The sequence below is a fragment of the Herpailurus yagouaroundi genome, unplaced genomic scaffold (genome assembly GCF_014898765.1).
Source record: "Herpailurus yagouaroundi ecotype Mexico unplaced genomic scaffold, PumYag 208, whole genome shotgun sequence".
In the NCBI taxonomy this organism is placed as follows: domain Eukaryota; kingdom Metazoa; phylum Chordata; class Mammalia; order Carnivora; family Felidae; genus Herpailurus; species Herpailurus yagouaroundi.
This window is the reverse complement of record NW_024412439.1, coordinates 1,983,896-1,991,153: the sequence shown is the minus strand read 5'-3', so window position 1 is coordinate 1,991,153 and position 7,258 is coordinate 1,983,896. Positions and strand designations below refer to the sequence as shown.

Here is a 7,258-nt window from a genome sequence, read left to right as displayed (position 1 = left end):
GCTCACTGTAGCAACGCACGCCTCGGAGAGAGTAGGGGGCTCTGGCCTTCCGGCCCGGGGGCGGCCGGGGGGGGGGGGGGGGGGGGGGGGGCAGTCAGGAGGGTTGGGGGAGGTGTGGACATACTCCAGCCTCCCTAGGAGGAGACAGAGCCACCTTTAAAAAAAAAATTGCTGGGGCGCCTGGGTGGCGCAGTCGGTTAAGCGTCCGACTTCAGCCAGGTCACGATCTCGCGGTCCATGAGTTCGAGCCCCGCGTCAGGCTCTGGGCTGATGGGTCAGAGCCTGGAGCCTGTTTCCGATTCTGTGTCTCCCTCTCTCTCTGCCCCTCCCCCGTTCATGCTCTGTCTCTCTCTGTCCCCAAAATAAATAAACGTTGAAAAAAAAAATTAAAAAAAAAAAAATTGCGACAAGATCAATACTACAAGTTAATAATGAATACAACCTAAACTCAAGTTTAAGCCTTGGGAAGATAGAAAGTAAACATTGTAACAGTTGTTCTATTTTCAAAACATTTCCACTGGCAGGGCTCTTCTGTGGGTTGTATTTTCACTGGCGAAAGAAGAGAACAGTCATCACGCTGGGGGAAGTTGGTCCTGACAAATTTTAAATTACCTATGGAAGCAAAAAAAGACTTGTTTCAGGTATATGTTACCCCCCCAAAATGTCTATCTATGCCTTTTTTTTTTAAGTACTCTCTATACCCAATGTGGGGTTCAAACTGACAACCCTGAGATCGAGAGTCACACACTGTGCTGAGTCGGTCAGGTGCTATCTATGCCTTTAAAAAATCACTCATGGGGCGCCTGGGTGGCGCAGTCGGTTAAGCGTCCGACTTAGCCAGGTCACGATCTCGCGGTCCGTGAGTTCGAGCCCTGCATCAGGCTCTGGGCTGATGGCTCAGGGCCTGGAGCCTGTTTCCGATTCTGTGTCTCCCTCTCTCTCTGCCCCTCCCCTGTTCATGCTCTGTCTCTCTCTGTCCCAAAAATAAATAAAACGTTGAAAAAAAAAAATTAAAAAAAAAAAATCACTCAACATTTCGCTTTGGTCGAGCGTGCTTCTAAATCCCGGGGAATTTTCTGTGAGCACCGCTTTTCTCCTGACTTCTTACAAAGGTTTCCAACTACTTTTCTAAAGCACAGTCAGGACCCTCCAGTGGACTTTCAGAGTCTCCAGCATCTGGCCTGAGCTAATACAACCTGGTTCTAGCCCAATCCCCTCATTTCACAGAGGACAGAACTGAGGCCCAAGCTTACACATTAATGGGTCCACCCAGCCCTGTGGCACGGACACACGTGTCCCCCTTCTCCAGAGAAGAAACATCTACTGGGCTAGAGTGAGGCCCACATCTCTGACAATGGGCTTTGGTCAGTGAGTGTGGTCTTTTCATCAGCAAACATCCAGCTTCCCACACTGTGCCTGACGTGGGCATAAATACTGTTGAATGAATTTACAGAACAGATTAAAAAGCGTCCCTCTCCTCAGGAAGGCCAGTTTGGCAGGGGTTGGAGGTGGGCACGGGGGATCTGAGGATGCAAAGCCAGAACGACCAACTCAGCTGGCTGCTGGGGCTGCAAAGGCAGGCAGGACAAGGAATGTCCGCGAGAAAGAACTCCCAGTGTGTCTTCAAAGCTGAGGAGGCCTGAGAGGGTGGGAGGAAGCGATGATGTGTAAATTACTCCTCATCGGTAAAATGAGGAAACTGAGGTCCAGTGGACTCCAGGGACTGCCAAAGACAGAGCAGCACAGCTGGAGCCTGGACACGAAACAAGTGCCCTCCCTCTGCCCACCCCCCATTACCACCTACCGGGCTCATTTCAGGCTCTTCCGGCTGTGAAGCAGCCAAGGCAGCCTTGGGCCAGGCTCCAGCTCACGGAATGCTCACGAAAAGCCTCCAGGTAAGGTAGGTGAGGAACCTGAGGACCTGAAGTCATGGGGTCAGCTAACCAAGGTCACCTCCACCAAAGCAGCCTGGTGCGGCCGGGGCCTGCTCCCTGCCCCCTCCTCCTGCAGTGGCCCGTCCTCCTCGTCCTCCCCACCGTCCTCCCCACGAGCTGCTGCAGGTGTTGTGCTGCTTCTGCCAGAGAAACAACGGATGGCCCTCACCTTCCTCGTCTAAAGCCTCACATGGGCAATGGGCACATCAAAAAAAATGAAGAAACAAACAAGAGATGCGGTAGGGGCGAGGGGAAGGGAAGAACCACAGGAAACACAACGATCACCGATCGCATGTAACCGTACAAACAAGGGACAGCTCATAAAGCTTTATCCTGGTGACAACCGATACATCTTCTACGGCTAACAAGGCCTTCTCTCCAGCCTCAGATATGCCAAGAATTCTGTCCCCATCTGAAGCCACAGAACGGGGCTTCAGCAGAAGGCAGGCATATTCTGCCTCTCCACTGATCTGGCCAGCTCTCATAAATCCTCTAAAGCCTGTCAAAGGACCAGGGATAAAAATTTTCACGGGGACCTGCACATCTGATTTAGTTAGGCTTTTTCATTCACAGCAACATTCACTGCTGCCAGGGATGGGGCAGGCCTCAAAAGCAAAAAGGAACACTTTGATTTTTAATGAGCATCCCTCAGCTTAAAGTACAAACACTCGTCAAAACCAGTAGTAACATTCAGCCGGACTTAACGCCCAGGGGCCCGGCGACGTGCCAGGGACCACCGGGCCCCTCCGTTTGTCACTCCATCTGGCGCACGGCAGGTACGACCTTCCCACCGTCAGGGAGGCAGGAGGTGTGGGAATCCGCTGCTGAAGAGGTCCTCGGCCACCTTCCTCCAGGTCAGGAAGCAGCTTTGATTAAGCATGAGAGCGAATGGTCTTGGTAAGAAGGCCTCAAATGGTTGGAATCATAACGAGAAACAAAACAAAACAATTTCCTGAGGAAGAAATGACGCCCCGGCTCTGCTCCCTTCTTCTAGTCCAGCCACCTTGGACCCAGTGTCCTCCTAGGGAGAGGCCAGGAGGCCTGGCCAGGGCACCCGCCAAGCCTCCTAGGCCTTTGGTGGCAAAGAAAAGGCCGCACTTCCTCCGACCAAGGGCGGGGAGTGTTCCTGCCCTGCCAGACAGAGGCTGGGAAAGGAGCTGAGAAACCAGGGCTGCAGACCAAGGCAGGGGTTTTCTCTAATAGGCTCAACTTGCAAAGACATCTGTTAGCAGTCTCTTTGAAATATTTAGGCTCTAAGAAGGGCAAAGCTAATGAAACATTTCTTACAGTCAGAGAAATATAGAAAGCCCATATAATTTGAATGGCTGCCTGCCTTTTTTGTAAAGCCGTAGATAAGAGGTGCTTTCAGGATGGGCACGCGGTGAGAATGAGGAGACCTGGGGATACAAAATTCCTGATAGGAGAAAGGACACCAGCGGCGCCTCCAAGAAACCATGTTCAAGGCCAGCCGGGTGGCACGCCTCACCAGAGACTCTGTAGACCGACCCTTCCAATTCCTGCCGTGAGAGAAGCCAGCGACACTCGAGTGGGCTGCAGGACCACAGCCCCGGATCTCCCAGGAGGCCCCAACTGGGGACGGGGACCTGGGGGGCCCTACCGCACTTGTCCACGTGGACCTCAGACCTCACTCTCCCCATTCCAAAACCTCTCCCCCTCAACCTCAGGATTGGACAGTCAACACCTAAACATCTCCTCTCCAGGCAAACCTCTGCCAGGCACTCCCTCCCCAAAACCGGCCCCGAACACAGCGCATCTTCAAATATACACCCTGCAGTGTTTCCAGAACCTAAGTTTTGTTTTGTTCTTGCTTTTTTGAACAGTATGCATGGTCCACCTTCCAAACCTTCCCTCTTCATCTGCTAGTTTTCTTCCGTTTCCAGCTTGCTGAGCCTGAACTAACTAGCACAGGATAATCTGTGACCTCGTGGGACTCTTCAATCAAGCCTAGGAAGCCGTGGTCAGTTCATATACCCCCATTTATTAAGGAGCTTGAGCTCAGATATAGAGAAGGCAGGAGGTAGGAGGCGATGGGGATTGTCAAAACAAGAAGGAAAAATAAACTTTGTTAAAGGTTTAGACCAAGATGGCAAAAAGGGGGGAGGGCTTATTTCCGTAAGTTACATACCAACAACTCAAGGGACAAATGCCATCAGAATATCAGTAATTAGATGGGGCACCTGGGTGGCTCAGTCATGACATCATGGCTTAGGTTGAGCCCCGCCTCAGGCTCTATGCTGACAGCTCAGAGCCTGGAGCCTGATTCGGATTCTGTATCCTTGTCTGTCTCTCCCCCACTTGTCCTCTCTGTCTCTCTATCTTTCTCTCTCTCTCTCAAATGTAAATAAACATTTAAAAAAAAATCAGTAATCAGAAAGAGCTTCAGAAATCGAGTTCTGTTATCAGACACGACTTAAACTATTGCATTATAAGTGGTAAAGTTTGTGCAACTCTGTTACGACTTTCAATATTTTCTGAATGGAGCCAAGTTGAGATTTCTATTCAAAGTAAACAAATTTTTAGGGTGCCTGGGTGTTTCAGTCGGTTGAGCGTCCAACTCTTGATTTGGGTTCAGATCCTGATCTCACGGTTCGTGGGATCGAGCCCCACATTGGGCTCTGTGCTGACAACAGGGAGCCTGCTTGGGATTCTCTCTCTCCCCCTCGCTCTCTGCCCCTCCCCTGCTCGTTCTCTCTCTCTCTATCAAAAAAAATAAATAAACTAAAAAAAAAAAAAAAAAGCAAACAAATTTTTCTGCATCTACAGAACAGCTGACCAGGAGCCAAAGGATGTCCATTTGTTACCCTGGATGAGATGACACGGGGCTCCCACCACACCTCCCCACTCGGGCCCCAGCCCTGACTAGCCTATTTTGAAAATGTACTAATTTGTTTTATTAAGAATCAAGGCTTCTGGTGCACAAGAGGTAAACCTCACTGAGTTGATCAAATCCAACAAACGGCAAAGAAACTGAACATTTCAGCTGCCCTGGGGAAGTCTCATCGTGGGCAATGAGCATTTCTGTCAGGCCTTCCAAAAGGCCTTTGAGAGTTCTGGAGAACCCCCCCCCCCCCCATCAAAAGCCAACAGTGTATCCAGTATAGAAGGGGACACTCATTTTTCTACAGTTAGGCCCCAGTATCGGAGAAGATTCTTTAAGCCAAAGATCTCTTTCATTTCTGTCCTGGAAATGGAATCTACTGTTTCTGCTTATGCAACATCCACTTCCTCTTGTCTTAGAAAGATCCTGGGTCTTCCAAGGGGGAAGCGGCCAGGAGCAGGTCCAGCCCAGGCTCTGCCCGTCAGAGCGCCACAGGCCCCCAACCACAGTGGCTGCATCACGGCAGGTGGGCCATCCAGACTGGGCTGTCCGGAGACCCTTCTGGGTGGCTCTAAAGTGCTAGGAAACCAGAAGGTGGCTGAGCTGCTGGAAGCCACTAAACCTAAAGGGACAGGGAAGAAAGCAAAGAGCAAAGGGAGGGAGGGCAGCAAGACAACACGGGTGGAGCCTCTGGGTCCACCCGTGCTTGAAGCCATCTCTCCTCCACGCAGGTGCCTGCGTGGTCACTTGTAACCTACAGCAACATGTGCCGTCACCTGTAACAGCGAGCCCAGCGCGAGGAGCGCCCTGAGAGCAGGAAAGCCGGCAACGGGCAAACACCAGACGCACAGTGAGTGCCCCCCACCCCGACTCCCCCACGGGGCTTCAAGTAGACGTGCGGGGACACCAACCAGACTCTCCCCAGGCACACCTGACCCACGACCTCAGGCGGACTGAGAGGAGCCGCGTCCCTCCCGGGGAGGCTCGTCACTCCTCAAAACACAGGCGGCCACCAGTCAAGGTCTCTTCCAGAGTGACGGCAAAGTAAGAGAGCCCGACGGTCACACTCGCCGGGGACAAGCTGGGCAAGACAAACCGTGGCGTTCTTGAAAACACAACCAGAATCCAAGAGGCACCGGAGACTGGAATAGCCAAAGAACAAGACTGAATAAACAAACAAACATTCCGAGGCCAGAGCGGTGCCCCTGGAGGCAAGAAGAATTCCATAAAAATGTGCTCCAAGGGCTTGTGCAACTGGGTGGGGAAATGCCTTCCAAACCTAGCGTTCCCAGTCGCTGAAAGAAAGAAGAGGTCGCTCCCCTACCCAGCGCAGCCCGGGTGGGTCCGCGGTCAGAGCCTGGAGGTCCCTGGGCTGCTCTTGCGTTGCTGCGTCACGGAGGCGGGCGTGGCCGGCCGGCTCCGGAGAAGACACACGCCCTGCCCCCACCGAGGTCCCCGCCACATCCCTAAGGAGATCTTGGCAGTGGCTTCGCAGGGACCAGGGATCATCATCAGGGGGCAAGACCAGCTATGAGGGAATAGCCCCAAGGGTCTCTCCCCGCTCCCCAAAACCTAACAGCCGCAGGTCAACCAACGCCAATTGTGACGACCCAGTCTCTATCGACAGACATGGCTGACTGAGTGAACTGATCCAAAAAACCATCATCTCAGATGAGGGCTCAAACTATCTGTGTGTGGCAGCCTCCTGTGGCTTCACGTGCACTTTGTTCTCGAGGCAGAGGACAGGGAGAGCTGGGGAAGGGGGTACGGCCACCGTTCCTGCCGTGGCACACCGGTGTGGCCCGCCGTCGGCCGTCTTCCAGAAGCCCCTGCGGAGACTGTTCAAAAAGCTCCAGACACACAATAACTGGGGGGCAGCGCCGAGGGGAGGCGACACCCTGACCAAGCTCCCGGGGTGATTTCTGAGTATCCTGGAGTGAGTGCCCTGGTGTCACCGCATGACACTCATAGACACCAAAAGTTTGTGAAACACATTGCAAGCCTTGACTAGTTGGCTTTAATTCTCCTCTGCGTGCAATCCACGAGTGAGGAAACATCTCCACCTTCCTGCTGGGGAAAAGGGTACCACGACCATCACAAGGAGGCTCAGTCAGGGGGTGGCTGAGACTACGGCTCACATGACCAAACTGAGCCGGCTTTCCAGAAGACAACGGTCCAGTTAGGACAATATGGACAGTGCCACATTCTTTTCCACAGTAATCATTTCAGCCTAAAGAGAAAGGACTATTATGACCCTGCATCAGCCAAGCTAGCAATAACTCAGAGCCTAATGACTACTGCTCATGCACAGGGGAGAAAGGAAAAGGGGGTGGGGGGAGAAACACCCTTTACGTTCACCAGAAAAACGGTGAGATTCAGCCAAAAAAGAAGTGTTCTCTTCACTGACTGGAGAAATCAAATTTTATATCACCATCCAAAAAGGAGGATTATTATAAACATGAAAAAAAATTTTTTTTTCATGTTT

General features: G+C 52.2%; 1 protein-coding gene across 3 annotated transcripts in view; it reads right to left on the bottom strand.

Moving 5' to 3' along the window:
* Nucleotides 1-7,258, bottom strand: part of EPN2 (epsin 2) — a 93,793-nt gene that overhangs the window by 46,922 nt on the left and 39,613 nt on the right. The gene's annotated exons all lie outside the window — the stretch shown is intronic.